Below are 18,421 nucleotides of genomic sequence, written 5' to 3'. Positions count from 1 at the left end.
TATTATTTTCAAAAGGCAATATATCATGTCAATTGATACAAAGTTAATTTAATATGCCTTCACTTTTGGGTATATTATGATCTCTTAGTTTTCAATGAAAATTTTAAATTGATAATTATAATTGTATACACAATTAAATGGAAAAGACATTAGACATATGCCCCATAATATCAGCTGTGGAATAAAAAGAACAGAGGCCTGGGTTGCAACATGAGAAGGAAAGACTTACATTCTAGCCCTGTCTCTGATATTAAATAATACTGAGCCTTTGAAGTGAAAAGGCATCATTTGCTGAGCTTCATTTTTCTTTTCTATAAAGATAGGAAGTTTGGAGCTTACAATTAGATTAATACTTACATAATGTGTACATTAGATACAGTATGCTGTTATTTTAAGCACTGGACAGTGCCCTGTGGCTCAATACCAAATGTTCCTTAGTTCCATAGTTTAAAACTATGATACTAAACAATAGCAAGTAAGTTGCATTTTCCAATCACTTTCTTCCAACAAGCATGTTTATCACCTTTTTTCAAAAACCTTGCTACTGAGCAATGACACGGTCTACTGTGACCTTCTTTGCCTAAGGTAGTGAACTCTTTGAATTACCACCTTTCCACTCAAAATGAGACACCTCCCACCTTATAACAACATGTGTGCAAATATCCACAAACAGGGAAATCAACAGAAATGACGAGAAAAGTACTAGTGTATGAATACAAAGCAAATAAGCAAATAAAAGGTAGGTTGAGATCAGGCTATTTATTCTTGAAATCCTATAGAGCATGGGTCTAATCTGAATGGAGAAGATTTATACTCCCCTTTGTTCACTAAATCAGCAAAATGCTGAGGGCTTCACATTTTACTTTCAAAAATAGATGTCCTTTTCAGGTTTTCCTGTTGCTGGGGAAGTGTTCTTTCTGTTGCTAACAGAGAGCTAAATGTTCTGCTTTGAATGGGAAGTGTTTATTTTATTGGTAGGAGTGGCAGATGCCTGAATGAAGAGGTCCATTTTTTTAACTGTGTTCCTCTAAGTGAGATGTCTGCTTTCTGGGTGGACACTTGATTGGCTGTTTACTAAAGAATCCTTTAACAGAATCATGGAATTTGCTCATTAGTTTACACATTATTTTGTACACTAAATCTTAATTTAGCTAACCATTCAAATTTAAAGATACAGGGCTATGCTATTATATCAAAAACGTCTATTATCAATCAATCTCCAGTGGTTAGAAGGTACAAAAAGGTATTTACCCTTTTTACATTTTTGCCTGATTAATCTAACTTCAAAAATGGAAAGAGAAGTGGATGAAACTGGGCTTTCCCTTCAAATCTTTTGATCATATGATTAAAATAAAACCCATCTTGTTTTTCCTCCTTACACATTGTTGTTTATTCTGTTTAGGGCAGGAAACTGATGGGGAAATGTCATAGGCAAACAAATCTGTGCAAAATATTACTTTGGCTTATACTGTGCTTTAAACTGTGTGGAAAAAAAAAGGCCATTTTGGCTAGTATCTTCAAATTCAAGATAGGACGTACAGAATTACATTTTTAAAATGTGATTTTGTAGATTTGAAATTAAGTTGTATATTATTTATTTGTATATTGTAAAGAACTCTGTGAAAGACCATTGATTTCTTAAGCAAGAGCATTTACTTTATTTGAAGCTGTGTTCATTCCTTTGAAAATTCATCAAATTTGTATAATTCATAAAATTTATATTTTATGGTTATGCTGGGAATTTTGGTTACACTGAAACTCTACACTACTAAAATATAACTGAGTTTCTATCTTCTGAATTTCATCTTTTTCTTTAGAAGCAAGTTGTTGTTAATCTATAAATCATTGACTGATGAAGGAAAGTGGATTTTTTTTCTTGTGGGTGCATGGTCCGGGAATCGAAACTGGGTCTCCAGCATGGAAAGCAAGCATTCTACCACGAACTTCCTGTGTGTTCAATATTTTATATCTATCTAAATCACTCCATGGTATGACAATGCTGTGTGACTACCTAATCATTTCATTTTCCTTCTGGGCATTGAGGAAGATCACATATTCTGCTTATCTAGGTGGGGTCATATAACCAGCTCAGATCAATGGAACGTAGCAGTCCTTTAGTCTGTAACGTTCAAGGTGACCTTGAACGTTGCAGATGGAGGAAATAGACTCAAAATGGAAGAAGCCACACAAGAGAACAGACCCACCAAATCAGGAAAAACACCTTCGGACTTGGCATGAATGAATTTTTTTTTTTTATTGTAAATTGAACAATAGCAGGTGGTAACATGCCCTGAACAAAACACACTCTATTTAGCATAGGAAGTGCCTAACGTGAGGAATCCTCACCCTCTTTTGGTATTCCCCAGAATGGTGAGATTACTGAAGGAGACTCCCAAATAGATACACAGTTCTCTAAAGACAACCACTTTAATGAGTCACAGCCTGTGTGTTACAGATTAAATACAAACACTCAGCACACAAAGATTTCTGGGGTAGGGAGTGAGTTAAATCCATCCAGATTAGTCAGAAAAGACAGGGAACTCATGAAATGGAATTAAGGGTATACACAAGCTAGACGTGAACCAAAATCAGGAACTAGTTGCTCTAACAAACCTGAGAGCCTTTCCATAGAGTTCCAATAGCCTTTGCCCAAGGTAACAGCCAGATTAGGAGTTGAGTCAGGTGTTGCCTCTGGAAAAAGTTCATCGAAGACTGACCACTTGGTCAACTGGATTGTAGGAAGTTTTGCCCTGGGAGTGTCTCACAGGTGCAGCTCACCCTCTGATGGAGAGCGAGTCCCACCCTGCACAGTTCACTCAGATAAGCAAGGGGACTCACACTTATTGAACACCTCCACTGTGCCAAGTGCATTACATAACTTGTTACTTGTTGGCCTTATTTAAAATGAGGAAATTAAGGCTCAGAAGGTTATTTAGTTTGCTCAAGAGTTCTCTGTTAATAAATGGCAAATCAATTTGAGTCTAGACTTTTCTGGCTCAAAACTTGCTCTTTTTCCACTCTACCAATCTCAAAGCTCAGAGCCAATTCTAAGGATTAATGCAGCTTTTGAATGGCCAATAAAAACTCTCCTTTTTCCTGACATTTTCTGCTTTTTATGGTCCAGATCTCATTAGGATCTCTTGGAATAAACTACCATTTATCTAGTGATAACTTGTTTTTCCAGTTAACCTACATCTGTTTTTTTTTTTTTCATATGAGACAAGGATATGAGATAAGCCCCAATCTAGTTATATCTAATTTATTTTGTTAATTTGTGAATATCTAACCAAAATGCTACTCTAAATTTAAGCCTACTTTACCTCTCCTAACCATAAAATGCTAATCTCAAGGTTTTATTAATTTTTTTTCATCAATTGGCATGACATTGTACATTCATCTGAACACAGAGCCTATTGGAGAGCTCTTTATTATTGACATAGTTTGATTTTTATATGCCTGCCTCATGCCTGTTTGGCCTCTGCCCCATGCCATGCCTTTACTGTTACCTTTGTGTATCATGTCTGTTTCTTTCATTTGCCTTCCTTCCCAGGAGAGATGTGAGCCTTGAGATGTGACAGTTCTGTTCTCCTTTACTTTTCACTATCAAGGATCTATGCTCTTCTGCTTTTCTAGACCCATTGCTTTGCCTCTCTTTGCCTGCTTTCTTACTAACATTGCTAAGGCTATCACTGGTCCCTCCTTCTTCTTTCTCCTTAGGCTAGTTCCTAGTTCCTACACATCCTTCAAGACCATGATCACAGGCTAACTCTGAGCCCCATTAGAGCAGCAAGAGATGACCCTGTGATCTGTAGCCACTAGAAAGAACAAACCACAAAGGACAGATTGTATACTGCCTTCAGCAGTAGCCCTTTTTTGATACAACAAGGACATTTATGAGAAGTTAAGCCCAGAGTTGATTAGCAAAGTCTTCTGTTTTTGACACCCAAGACTAATAATGTAATTTAGTTTTAGTCATTTCTGATTACTTTTCTCCTAAGCTCCAGATTATTTTTCCTATATTTATTAGTCTCATTATCTCTCCAATTCCTTAGAAATGTTTTTGATACACTGTAGCTCACATAATTGTATGTTTTTCTTTGCTTTGCTTGTTTTAAGAAATAAAGACATCAAAATTCAAAACATATACTGAGAAAACTAATACATCTGTACAACTGCACAATGTTTAAAGGCAAGTCAGTGCTCAACACAACATCAAAGACAAAATAATTATCAAATGACACAATTACTATCCAGTCTCCAACTTAATTTACTCAGCAATTACCCTAATTCATCCATTTCTTTTATTGCCTAAAGCACATAAGCATTTGAATTGCAGGAAAGCCACCAAGCAGACAGTTCTGTATTCAATACTAAATATATAAAAGTAAAGTAAGATATCAAAAGTGTTTCTTAGTGTTCTTTTCCTTTAATTCTACTGGTTTATTAGCAAAATTATATTCATTAAAAGGTAGCAGTATGTCTGAGATAACCAGCATGTTCCTAGTGTTCATTGTCCCTCTTCGTCTAGTACAGATTTTTAGATTATTATTAATGTAAAAAAAGATTCTGATAGAGCTCTTACTGTGAAGAAATGGAAGTCAGATTTTAATCACACACATCAATGACGGAGCAGAAAAGGCTTTCAGGGATTCTGCGTTTGCTTTTCTTTTCTAGCTAAAATATAAAGCCTATGGAAATCATACTTTTTGAAAATGGGCTACAATAACCTCTCAATCACTTACTCTAATAAAAGAGAAAATGGATTCAAAAAATAAAAAATGGTGAGTAAATCCAAAAAGTGTTAAATTATAAAGTAAAGCCATACAAATATGAGTGAATTTAACACTAGCTATCCACCTAAAAATCTTTGTTGAATATACCATTTTCGATAAATCATAGTGATGTCATAGCAGAACCTCAATTTTACATGTCAGCTCTCTACCATGACTCCAAATTATTTCTTAACAAACCTTTTCTTCATAAGAATCATTCAGGTGGTCTCTAGGCGGGTGCTGAAGCTGATTCAGACTGGCTCATGAGGGACAATTGTTAAAGTTTTTAGAGTGTTGTTAGTCAATTTTTTATTTCAGCCATTATTAAAAAGTAAATTATATAAACTTACAATTAAGGAAATTAAACAGAAAACAGAGGTACAAAATACTCAAAATTCTTCAACTTCCAATTATTTTATGACTTTTTACTGTTATCTATGCCCTAGAGGTAATTAGCATCTACTGTTTGGTGGAAATTCTATTGAATGATGTGCTAGTGCACATCTCTTCCCAACTCTCATGTCAGTGATGTCTTGTAGATAGCTTAAAATTGACTTTGGAGGAGTATTTACTCCTTGGAAACTGGCAATTGGCACAAATCAAGACTTGAATGTTTTGTTGATTGTATAGGGTTTAGAAAGTGATCAAGAGAATGCCAATAATGTGGATTAACCTTAAAAATCTATCATGAATAGCCATTATATTGTGAATAACTTGCAAAAAAATTGAGGAAACATCCTTCTGTATTAACCCTTATCCAATTTTTCAAAGAAGTCACTCATGCTTTTGACACATAAGTGAAATATGGACATCTTACTTGTTAACAAAAAAGAAAACATCAACCAGCATTCTTGTTGGAACTATACTTGTTCATCAGTTGCAACCATTGGTTAGCTAGGACACAAGAGCTTAGCAAAAACCAACGAAAGCATTCCGAATCAATCGGCTATATGGAATTAATAAAAAATGCAAAATATCATGACATTGTAATAAATTACGTGACACACATTCTTTGTATCAGTAAAATTTATAATAAAATTATACGCAGTTGCATAAAACATACATATATTTTTCCCAGAGCCACTTTACCACCACACCACTGTCTAGCACTGACACTCTCTGACCACCACCCCCACACATACACAGCCTCAGTTTATCCATTGGTTATCAACTTATTCCCTCTCCTGTAGTCATACTCCTGATTTCTTGGATTTCTGGTGCAGGACCCCATGGATGCTAGCTATAGCATTTAAGGTATTCCATCCTCTTCTATTTGTAGACTCTGCCTCCTTTACCTTCCTGTCACAGACATGGCCTTGGGACTCGGGCATAATTAATTTGAGCAACAGTGAATGTAAGTGGATTGGCAGACTGTCACGTGACCTAAACACAGACAGAGTCCTTTCCTGGGTTTGATATATGGATGCCCAGGGAAGCTGTTTTTCCTGAGGTTGCTAAGACGGATCCATTGATAGGTACGTTCTCTGCCAGGGAAGAAGACTCACCTCTAGCAGAAGAAAATGAGATTAATACGCCAAGAGAAGTCAAGACAAGCAGAGGTGAGAAGCAGATAGAGTATGTTCTGGTGATGTTGTGTCCTCAGATCCTCTTCTTACAGGTATTACTTTCTATAGCAATTTCTTCATTTTTGTGAATTCGATCAATATCTTCCCAAATACTTGGACCAATACATTTTCTTTGCCTTAAAATTATATGAGTTGGGTTTTTCTTACTTGCTACATTAAGAGCCCTAATACATATCCATACGTAGTTAATAGCAAGTGTGTGCATACCTCCTGAAATTGTATGCAATATTTCATGTGTATTTAGTTGCTTGTTTTTTCTTTTCTGGGAATAGAGTTCATGGCTTTCTTTAGATTCTAAAAAAAAGCCTATGATTCCACAACAGCTGATTTAAATGAATTTGTGTCAAAATTAACAAAACATAGAGCTTTCTATGTTTTGATTTTGGTGAGCATAAACCACACCCACTTAGTGGTGGCTACATTTGTCTGAATATGACTTTGAGTGTCTTTGCCTGATGTTTTTAACCGAGATTTCAGGGCTTCCTAAGAGTTTTAAATCCCAAATGCACTTAATTTTCATTTGGTTTCTTCCTTGTTACTTTCTTCACATACTAGCCTATTTGTATGTGTGATATTGTTAACATATTTCTCAAGAGAGACTAAAATGGGAGGCACTTGCTATTCAAGTTGTTCACTTGACATATAAAACTTGAAGAAGATGAACATCTAATAAGAAGCCATTCTCTATATACTATCTAAATTTGTTTAATTGGCTTATATACAAGATATATATTTTTAAAGTAACTTTTAAGGGAAATAGGCAGAGAATTGGAATTTGATAAATATTTCTCAGATGTATCAGGATTACTCTTAGAAGCCAAAGAAATTATATCATAAGGTGGAAGGAATCTTTGGTGAGAGCAAATTAAAACTGGACTCAGTATGAATAAGAAAACAGCATACATGATAAGAATCCTATCTTGTTCTCTTGTAATGTTAGCTGTCAAGTGGAAAATAATTGTGTTTGATGAACAGCAAACACAAACAAAGTTTTGAAACAGCAAAACTTACTTTGAAAGTTTCCTCAACACTATGCATTTAATTCCTTTATTTCAGAAAAAGCTAAAGCAATTTCAGAGGATGATTTTTGTCTAAAAAGTAATTTATTGCTTGGATAAGCATGACAAAAGAAAACTGTGCAGGTCCTGCTCACCTAACTGAAGCAATATTTTGTCAGCCTTTGTAAGAGTTTGGCTGATTATACCGACTGTACCAAAAAGGAAATTGTTAAAATTTTCTTTAAAATATAGTAGGCAGGGCGGGCCATGGTGGCTCAGTAGGCAAGAATGCTCACCTGCCATGCCAGAGGACCCGGGTTCAATTCCCGGTGCCTGCCCATGTAAAAAAAAAAAAAATATATATATATATATATATATGTATAATGGGCAAATTATATATATATAGTGGGCATAAAAAGTAACATAGCAAGAGATTTCTTTGAAAATAAATTTGGTTTGAAAATTAAACTGTGGTATTTTAAAGTTTTTAAAAATAAAAACATCAGAGTCAATAGAAACATTATAAATCTTGTTAAGGCTGTAGTGATTAAACAATGCTTATAGCTTATATATGACTATAATTAGACTAAAAATCATATTAATAGCTAAATCTAATCATGAAAGCATAGGAACTAAAGCTATAAAATTAACTGACCAATTTAAGGAGAAATTTCCTGCATTCAAACTTACACTATCAGTAGAAATTTAGTGTTGCCTCTCTAAATCCTAAGTTCCCAGTTAAGTTACTAGTTGAGAACAGTTTATTGTTGCATAAAAAGAAATTCTACCCTTCCTTCTAAGACTGGGATAGGTTATACTTATTTGATGGGTGGCTGGACTAGTCTGACCTTTAAGGCTAGCTCAGATTCTTAGAATCTATAATTTTCTTGATGAATGCCTCCTATACTATTGGCTATAATACTAATACAAACGCATGCAGGTTGATTGCTAGATCTAAGCATGACACAGAAAGCTATGAAGGTTCTGCTCTGTAAATTGAAGCACTATGTTGCTACCCTTCACATGAATGTGTGTGTATGTATCCAAAATAAAAGTTTGGGGAGACAACTCTGCAAGTGAAATCATTGCACATGACATCCAGGGGTGAAAGTCTCCCTGGCAGCATGGGAGATGACTCCCAGGGTTGAGCCTTGCCCTGGAACCATGTAATCAACAATGCCATCCTGATCAAAATGGGGGAAAGAAGTGGAACAAATAAGGTTTCAGTGGCTGAGAGAGTTCAAATAGAGTCAAGAGGCTACTCTGGAGGTCACTCTTAGCAAGCTGCAGTTAGACATTGCTGCCTATCATAGCTTGTCAACTCCCAACCAAAATCATTCCTGCCAATCCTAAAGAACACCTAGGGCATTATATGAGATTCTACAAAGGTTCCATGCACTGAGTAACATTCCAGAAACTCACAACCTCCAGATGGGTCCCTGGACCAAATAAGTCCTGAAACCTAGAGGGCCTAGCCTCTCCAGAACATCAACTAGTTCCATCCCCCTATCCCATATTATTGACAGCCCCTTCCAACATGAAAAAGTTAAATGGGCATAGCCCAAATATTCCTAAAGAATGGAAGAAAGATCAAAAGTGATGGTGAGGTTATACAGAGAAGGTAAGGTTTAACAATGAGTATGATTGCTGAATCATTATATTGATATTTCTTTTAGTCCCCAGTATCTCAGAGCAGGTAGAAGTAAAAACCTAAAATTGTGAACTCTGTTCTACAACTAATTATTGCAATGTGCTTTGAAATTTATTGCTTTTTTTGCATATATGCTATTTTTCACAAAAAAAATAGATTGTGATGATAAATGCACAGCTCTATGATGATATTGTGAACCATTGATTGTACACTTTGGATGATTACATGGTATGTGAATATATAATACATATCAATAAAAATTAAAAAGTAAAAAAACAATAATCATAAGCAAATCCTTAGCTCTACTGAATACATGCTCATGCTTGTGATTAAGGTGTAACATTTACCAATTTCTGTAACTTATTTTGAAATAAATAAAACATAAGATAGTCTGAAAAAAAAGTTTGGGGAGACAAATTAAGGAATTAAAATTACTCCCTAGATAGTCCTGACCACGGGATTCAGATTCCATAAGAATTCACTATAACTGAAGGGCAAATTAACATGGCTCTAGTTGTTCACTGCCAAAAAGAAAAAGTTAAATCTGAGTCTAGGAAATGTGACTCATAAATCTTTATTATCTACTATTGAAATTGTTCATTTCTTGCAAAAGATGCCTTATCTTGATGCCAAAGAGGTAACTTCTCACAAAGTAAATGACGTAGTCTTAAACCTGAGCTTGCCAACTATTTCTTTTCCTTTGTGACATGCAGATGGAGAACAAAAGGGAAAATTAATAACCAACAGATCCATTTAGCACCTCTTTACACCACAGACTTTATAAATTCTAAGGAGTATATAAAATACCACACACTCACCCATAGATAGTGCTGATCAAGAATTAGGATATCTTATCTTTATACTGTCATGTAGAAAATTACAAGCAGATGACAACCACAGTTCATTGATAGACTTAATCCACTTAGCCCATGAAGTGTGGAGAACCTGTCAAAAAATTTATAAATAGTGTTCCAAATGTTTTAGCAAGTTAATGTTATATTTCAGAAGAGTAATGATCAAGTACCCTTTTCTATTTCATATGCGCTTCTTAGATATCTTTATAAGGTTTTCTCGCATATGTAAAAAGCTAAAAGAAATGGCAAAAAAAAAAAAAACAATCAAAGATGCCAAAAATATGCCATTTCCAGAAGAAGGGCAAATAATGTGACATCTCAGTGATTTTCATAGTTGATAGGATTTTTACAAAACATTTGGGTTAAAAGAATTATCCTCTGCTGGGTTTCCTCTTCTACCTTTTTCTCATTTGCAAACTTATGCTCCTGTAAAATAACAGCCTAGCCAAATTCATGACCTTGGTTTCTGGAAAGAGTCATGGATCCCTTACTCCTGTTTCATTTTCTTTTTAAATATGATATGCTTAACGAATTTGCATGTCATCTTTGTGCAGGGGCCATGCTAATCTTCTCCGTATCATTCCAATTTTAGTGCTGCCAAAGTGAGCACTTCTGTCTCATTTTAATGAGCAGTGTTCAGTAACCTAGAAGAAATCTTAAAATCCCCTTCACTAGCCTTTCCTGAAATATAGCCACCTTTATGCTTTCTCTTCTCATATCCTATTCTGACCCCATTACCTTTTCTGAAAGCACTTCCAACCCGAGAAGGTATGCTAATAAGGGATTGATGAGCTGTACTTTTCATTGCTTCTTTTTGGGCACCAACCTGAGTGAAGGCTAGGTGTGTGCGTGCCAAAAAGAACTCTTATTATGGGTTTTAGGGTCACTTCCCCCTCCATCCTTCTCTGTCTAACCTGCTTCATTCCCTTCTTAGAGAATTCTGCCCCTTAATCTTAAAGGATGCTGAAAGGGGGGAGGTCAGTCTTCTGTAACTACTTATGCTGACAGAGGAGGCACTGTCCCTGCCTATAATGGGAGCAGAATTCTCTGGCTATCATATTTAACCATTCCTCTGGGAGGCTATGGTGGTTTTTGCATCTTTCTTGTTCTTGTGTGACCCCTTGGTTGTATGTTGACATCTGATCTGTACCATGACTCGTGTTGTTACTGTCAAGGCACAGCATTCTAAGAGAGAGAGAAAGAGATGAAAACCCACAAAGCCTAGGAGTGATAGAGTGGCTAGCCCCATTAAATAGAAAAGGGTTGAGTGAATAATGGAACCGATTCCAGGTGGCAGAAACTCAAATAAATCAAATGGGACATCTTGGAACTCAGTGGGCAGTTGAGTGTCCTGGTCTCTAAGGGAGTTAATACTCTGTGTTATCTTTGAGCTCTGATTAACATAAAAACAACAATCCTCTACCAGGAACACACATGTTCCCTCCATGGGCTGCTGTAAGGGCACCTGATATCCTGATTAGATGACAATGCCTTCTGATAATTTACTTGGTATTGGAGAAGAATTAATGGGGTGGCTGTCCATTTGATGCTATTGGATAGTTCAAGGGAGAGATGGTGGAACCAGCCTGTATGGGCTATTCCTGCATCTCCAGTAGCTACAACTCCTCCACTCCTGATGGAAGCTAGGAGTGTATTAGGAATGGGACCTGTCTTTTATTCTGGTTTTGGATGACAAGTTGGGAAGCTGGGAGTAGAAAAGGTTCATTTCCTCTTTTTAGCTGGAGTACTGGAGCCACATAAACTAAAGTGCATGTCCCCGGACACCATGGAAGTAAGCTAAGGTAGGTTTTATCCCCACAAAGGGGTCTAGATCCCTGATTGAGGTCTAGGGAAACAGCAAATGTTAGGTTGCCTACTAATCCAGATGATGTGCCACTGGTTGCTGATGTGGCCACCCAGAGTTTGATTCATTTGTGGGTGAGTCATGCTCTACTGCATGCTATAGGAGGCACTAATTGGGTCCCTTTGTGGTTGCCAAGCTGATGCCAGACAGCCCCAGGGAGTTCTCAGAGAAATCAAGACCTCAACCAAGGGCTGGCTCCATGAGGATTCTTTACTCAGTTACAGGAAAGAATTCAAGAGCTTGTCAGTGTGTAAAGCCAAGGAATTTAATAAGTTCAATGTTGGAGAGCCCTGGGAGTTTTCAGCTGGATGCTGGAGAGCCTTGGGATTTCTCAGTTGAATGCCAGAGAGGCCTGGAAATTCTAGTCTGGAAGCTGCAGAGCTCCCTACTAGATACTCCACCAGGGGCTTACACCATGAAGGTTCCTGACTCAGCCACAGGAAAGACCTTTTGACTGTACACACTGAAAGGATTATTCAGTGTGTAGAGTGAAAAATCCAAAGACTAGCCAGTGTGGACAGCTCAAAACTTTAATACACAGCAAAAGTACATGCTGAAGGAAGATGAATGCAAGTATTCTCCAAAGAATGAGAAACTTGTATTAAGTTTTAAAATTGGGAAATGTGAGCTGTCCCCAACTTTGTTCTTCCTTTTCAAGATGGCTTTGGCTTTTCAATAATAAATTTGATTATTGGCTTTTCCATTTCTGCTAGAAGGCTGTTGAAACTTAGACTGGGATTGTAGTGAATCTGTAAATCACTTTGGATAGACTTAACAATATTTAGTCTTCTAATCCATGAGCATTGAATGTCCTCCTATTTATTAAGCTCTTTGATTTCTTTCAGCAATGTTTTGCAGTTTTCTGTGTAAAACAGGTTCTTTACATCTCATAAAGATATTTGATTCTTTTAATTATTGTAAATGGAATTTTTTCTTGATTTGCCTTTCAGAGTGTTCATTATTAGTGTATACAAACACTACTGATTTTTCATGCTGCCCTTGTACCCCACCACTTTGTTGAATTATTTATTTAGCTTTGTTATGGATTTTTCAGGATTTTCTCTACATAAGATCATAACATCTGAAAATAGGAAGTTTAACTTCTTCCTTTCCAATTCAGAAGCCTTTTATTTCTTTTTCTTGCCTGAGTGCTCTGGCTAGAACAGTGATAACAGTGGGCACCCTGGTCTTATTCCTGATCTTAGAGGGAAAGCTCTCAGTCTTTAACCATTGACAATGATATTAGCTGTGGGTTTTCCATCTATGCCCCTTATAATGTTGAGGAAGTTTCCTTTTATTTCTAGTTTTCTAAATGTTTTTATTAAGAAGTGGTCCTGGATTTTGTCAAATGCTTTCACTGCATCAATTTAGATGATTACACAGTTTTTTCCTTCATTCATCGGGAATGAAGGAAAAATAAAGTGTGGTGTATTATATTAATTGATATTCTTATGGTTATCCATCTTTGCATACCTGTGATAAATCCCCTTAATATTTTACTCTGTTGTGTTCAGTTTGCTAATATTTTGTTGAGAATTGTTACATCTATATTTATAAGGAATATTAGTCTGTACTTTTCTTGTGGTCTTTTTATCTGGCTTTGGTATTAAAGTGACATTGGCCTCATGAAATAAGTTAGGGAGTATTTCCTTACCTTCAATATTTTGGAAGAGTTTGGGCAGGATTGGTGTTAATTTCCTTGGAATGTTTGGTAAAATTTACCAGTGAAGCCCTCTGGTCCTGAGGTTTTTGATGACTGATTCAATCTCTTATTGGTCTGCTGAGATCTTCTGATTCTTCTAGAGTCAGTGTAGGTTGTTTTTGTGTTTCTGGGAATTTTTCCATTTCATCTAGGTTATATAGTTTGCTAGCATACAGTTGTTCATAGTATCCTCTTATGATCCTTTTTGTTTATGTGGGGTCAGTAGTAATGCCTGCCTCCCTCATTTCTAGTTTTATTCATTTTCATCCTCTCTTTGTTTGTCAGTCCAGCTAAAGGTTTGCCAACTCTATTGATCTTTTCAAAGAACCAACTTTTGGTAGTGTTAAGGTTCTCTATTATTTTTCTGTTCTCAATTTTATTTATTTCTGCTTTAATATTTTTATTTCTTTCCTTCTGCATGCTTTGGGTTCATTGTGCTCTTGTGATTGTTTTTCTAGTTCTTCCAGGTGTGCAGTTTGGTCTTTAATTTTATCTCCTTTTTTTTTTTTAATGTAAACCTTTAGGGCTATAAATTTCCCCCTCAACACTGCCTTTACTGAATCTCATGTTTTGGTATGTTGTGTTTTCATTTTCACGTCAAGATATTTCTTAATATACCTTGTGATATCTTCTTTGATACATTGATTGTGTAAGGTATGCTAATTTCCATACATTTGAGAATTTTCCAGTTGTACCTCTGTTATTTATTTCTGGCTTCATCCCACTGTGATCAGAGAAACACACTGTACTATTTCTATATTTTTTAATTTATTGAGACTTGTTTTATGACCTATTATATGGTCTCTCCTGGAGGATGGTACATGTGCATAGAGAAGAATATGTATACTTCTTCTCTTGTTGGAGTGTCCTACATATGTCTGTTAGGGCTAATTGGTTTATAGTATTGTTTAAGTCTTTTATTTCCTTATTGATCTTCTGTCTAGATATTCCATCAATTATTGAAAGTTGTATATTGAAGTCTCCTACTATTAAAGTAGAACTATCTTTTCTCCCTTCAAATTTATCAATATTTGTTTCAGATATTTTGGGGCTTTCTGTTAGGCGCATATATATTTATAGTTGTTACAGCTTCTTGTTGAATTGGCCCCTTTATAGTGACCCTCTTTGCCTCTTACAACTGTTTTTAAATGATTAGAGAAGCTTTAGGTATACAGAAAAATCTCACAGAAAATATAGAGCCCTCATATACTCATCCCCATTGTTAATATTCTATATTCATGTGCTACCTTTGTTACAATGGATGAGAGGATATTATTATAATTGTACTGTTAACTACAGTCCATAGTTTACACTAGGACTCATTGTTTGTGTTGTATGGTTTGAAGATTGTTTTTTTAATTTTTATTTTAGTAACATTTATGTTGCCTAAATTGTTTCTTTTCAGCTACATATATATATAATTCAGTGGTGTTAATTCATTCACGATGTTGTATGTACTACCATCACCACCATCCCTTTTCAAAACTTTTTCATCACCCCCAAAAAATAATTCTACATCAAATAAGCAGTTAATAGCCTATCTATAACAATTATATTTGATTTGACAGCAATTTAACTTCATGAGCATATACATACTCTGTTCATACACCCCTCCTTCCCCCCACCTTTTTGTTGTACTTTCTCCAAATTATTTCTGAATACATTGTATGTCCAAAATCATAGATGTATCACCTTTTATCCATTCTCATTTTAGAACCTGTAAGAAGTAAAAAGTGAGAATACATACCAAAAAACAAAAATACAATATGTCAATACTGACATTTATAATTACCGCTATGGTTACCTTTACTAGAGCTCTTTATTCCTTTATGCCACTTTACTCTGTTGTCTATGTCCTTTCTTCCAATCTGAAGAACTGCTTTTAACATTGCTTATAGGGCGTATAGTGGTGACAACCTCCCTTAGCTTTTGCTTATCAGGTTATGTCTTAATCTTGACCTCATTTTTTAAAAATTTATTTATTAATTTAAAAAATTTAACAAACCAAATAAAACACCAACATATATAATCAGTAATTCACAATATCATCACTTAGTTGCATATTCATCATTTATTAGAACATTTGCATCAATTCAGAAAAAGAAATAGAAAGACAATAGAAAAAGAAATAAAACAAAAACAGAAAAGAAAAGAAATATTATACTTACGATACCCCTTACCCCTCGCTTTCATTGATCACTAGCATTTCAAAGTAAATTTATTTTAGCATTTGTTCCCCCTATTATTTATTTTTATTCCATATGTTCTACTTGTTTGTTGGCAAGGTAGATAAAAGGAGCATCAGACACAAGGTTTTCACAATCACACAGTCACATTGTGAAAGTTATATCATTATTCAATCATCCTCAAGAAACATGACTACTGGAACACAGCTCTACATTTTCAGGTAGTTCCCTCCAGCCTCTCTATTACATCTTGAATAACAAGGTGATATCTACTTAATGCGTAAGAATAACCTCCAGGATAACCTCTCGACTCTGTTTGGAATCTCTCAGCCATTGCCACTTTGTCTCATTTCACTCTTCTCCCTTTTGGTCGAGAAGGTTTTCTCAATCCCTTGACGCTAAATCTCAGCTCATTCTAGGGTTGTTCTCAATCCCTTGATGCTGAATCTCAGCTCATTCTAGGATTTCTGTCCCACTTTGCCAGGAAGGTCCACACCCCTGGGAGTCATGTCCCACCTAGACAAGGGGTTGACCTCATTTTTGAAAGATAGTTTCATTGGATATAAAATTATTGGCTGGCAATTGTTTAATTTTAGCACTGTAAATAGTTTGTCTCACTGCCTTTTCAACTCCATGGTTTTTTTTGTCAGAACTTGGAATTTAATTTTATTGAGATTCCCTTGTACATAACCCCTTGCTTTTCTCTTGCAGCTTTTGAAATAATCTCCATGTCCTTTGCATTTCACATTTTGACTGCCATGTATCTGGGTGTGAGTCTCTTCAAACTTATTTTGCTTTGGGCTTGTGGGCTTCTCGATATATTCATGTCTTTTGTTAGATTTCAAGAAATTTTCTACCATTATTTCTTTGAATATCCTTCTGCCCCTTTCTCTCATTCTTTTTCTTCTGGGACTCCCTTTAAAGTATACATAATATGTACATTGGCGTGCTTGCTAATATCCCACAGGGGTCTTAGGCTCTGATCATTTGTTTATGCTTTGTTTTCTTTCTGCTCCTCATCCTGAATAATTTCAATTGTGTTCTCTTTGTGTTCAGTTACTTTTTCTTCTGCCAACTCCAATCTGATGTTGAATCCTTCAGAACATTTTTTATTTCAGTTATTGGTCTTCAACTCCAGTATTTCTGTTTGGTTCCTTTTAAAATTTTTCTATATCTTTATCGAGATTTTCATATCATTCATTCATTGTTTTGTGTGTGTGTGTGTGTGTGTGTGTGTGTGTGTGTTTAGTTCTTTCTCTTTGTTTTACTTTATCTCCTTGAGCACATTGAGGGTCATTGTTTTTGAAGTCTTTGTCCAGTATGTCTGAAGTCTGGTCTTCTTCACTGATGCTTTCTGGATTTTTATCTTGTTCCTTTGGACAGACCATCATTTGCTATCTCTCTGTTTGTCTTGTAGTGTTTTGTTGCACTTTAATATTTTAAAGTATTAACTCTGGGATTTAATCCCTGAGGTATTACTTCCATAAATTTGTATCCAGCTATTAATATGACAGAGATTTCCTTGAGTGCCAGAAGCTAACAAAAACAAACAAATCAATACAAAAAACACCTTTCACAGTCTTTGCAAATTGACACTCTGGGCTGGTGATCTGTCCTTCTATCAAGAAGACTAGTTTGAGGTGAATGTGAAATGGAGGGTCTTCTCTGTCTTTTCTGAGGCCTTATCTTGTCCTGGACTTTGCTTGCTGGTGGCTTTAGGAATTCAAATGTCCCCTCTACTCCCTATGAAATAGACTTTCACCCCTTCCTGTGTGCTCAATTGTATGACAGAGCAGGAATCTTTTGTGTCAGGCTATTCGGACCTAGTTGTTTCTTACACCATTTTAGCTGTCAACAAGTGGCTTCTGCCTGCAGAGAAAGTTTTCTTAGAGTGAACCAGAGATGAGTTTCCTGGTTCATTCTTCCAGGCTGCCATTCATTTGATTGGCACCAAATACAGGCATCCCAATATGTGCAAAAGAGTTTCTAATCCCTCTGGAACAGGACCAGAGATACACAATGGACATTCAGGCTATTTCCACACTGCTGCACACCAGGAGGAGATGGGGGAATAGCCAGCAAGCTTCTCCTACCACTTTAAAATCTGCACTGTCTTGAATTGACACACCCAGATACTGAAATTCTTAACCCTTTGACAGACTTTGAGGAAGATGGCTCTGCCTGTGTTTGCTAGTTGTTGAAAGATTCTGGGTGGAAACAACACCCTGGAACATCTTACACCACTATCTTGGTTGACCTCTCATCCCATTGATTTTTGACAAGGAGCCAAGTTCATTCAATGGTGAAAGAACAGTCACTTCAACACATGCTTCTTAATGAGCTGAATATCAATATGCAAAGAATGAAAGTGGACCCCTACTTCACACCATATACAAAAGCCAACTCAAAATGGATCAACAACATAAATGAAACAACTTAAACTATAAAACTCTTAAGGGAAAAATAGGGATATATATGTAAGACCTTGTATCAAGTAATAAATTTTTAGACTTTACACTGAAAGCAACAAAAGAAAAAATGCATATATTGTGTTGTGAATGATGACTGTGGTTAATAGTGCAAATATAAGAACATTTTTCTGTGAACTAAAACAAATGTACATCACTATTATAAGGTCTTAATAATAAGGTAATAGGAAAAATACAACTAATGCAAACTATAAGCTATTGTTGACAGTAATATTGTAATATTCATTCATCAATTGTAACAAAGGTACTGTACCAATGCCAAGAGTCAATAATGGGGGGGGGGGCATAAATGATATGGCGTTTTTCTTTTTGGAGCAAT

The 18,421-nt window shown here is 35.8% G+C and overlaps 1 pseudogene; it reads right to left on the bottom strand.

Annotated features, from left to right (window-relative positions):
• Window positions 1–10,370: 10,370 nt before the first annotated feature.
• On the bottom strand, window positions 10,371–10,471 carry LOC143653405 (U6 spliceosomal RNA; annotated as a pseudogene).
• Window positions 10,472–18,421: the final 7,950 nt, after the last annotated feature.

This window comes from Tamandua tetradactyla, chromosome 1 (assembly GCF_023851605.1).
Source record: "Tamandua tetradactyla isolate mTamTet1 chromosome 1, mTamTet1.pri, whole genome shotgun sequence".
Taxonomy (NCBI): domain Eukaryota; kingdom Metazoa; phylum Chordata; class Mammalia; order Pilosa; family Myrmecophagidae; genus Tamandua; species Tamandua tetradactyla.
Note: the sequence above shows the minus strand (reverse complement) of the source record. Positions and strands in the feature narration are given on the sequence as shown.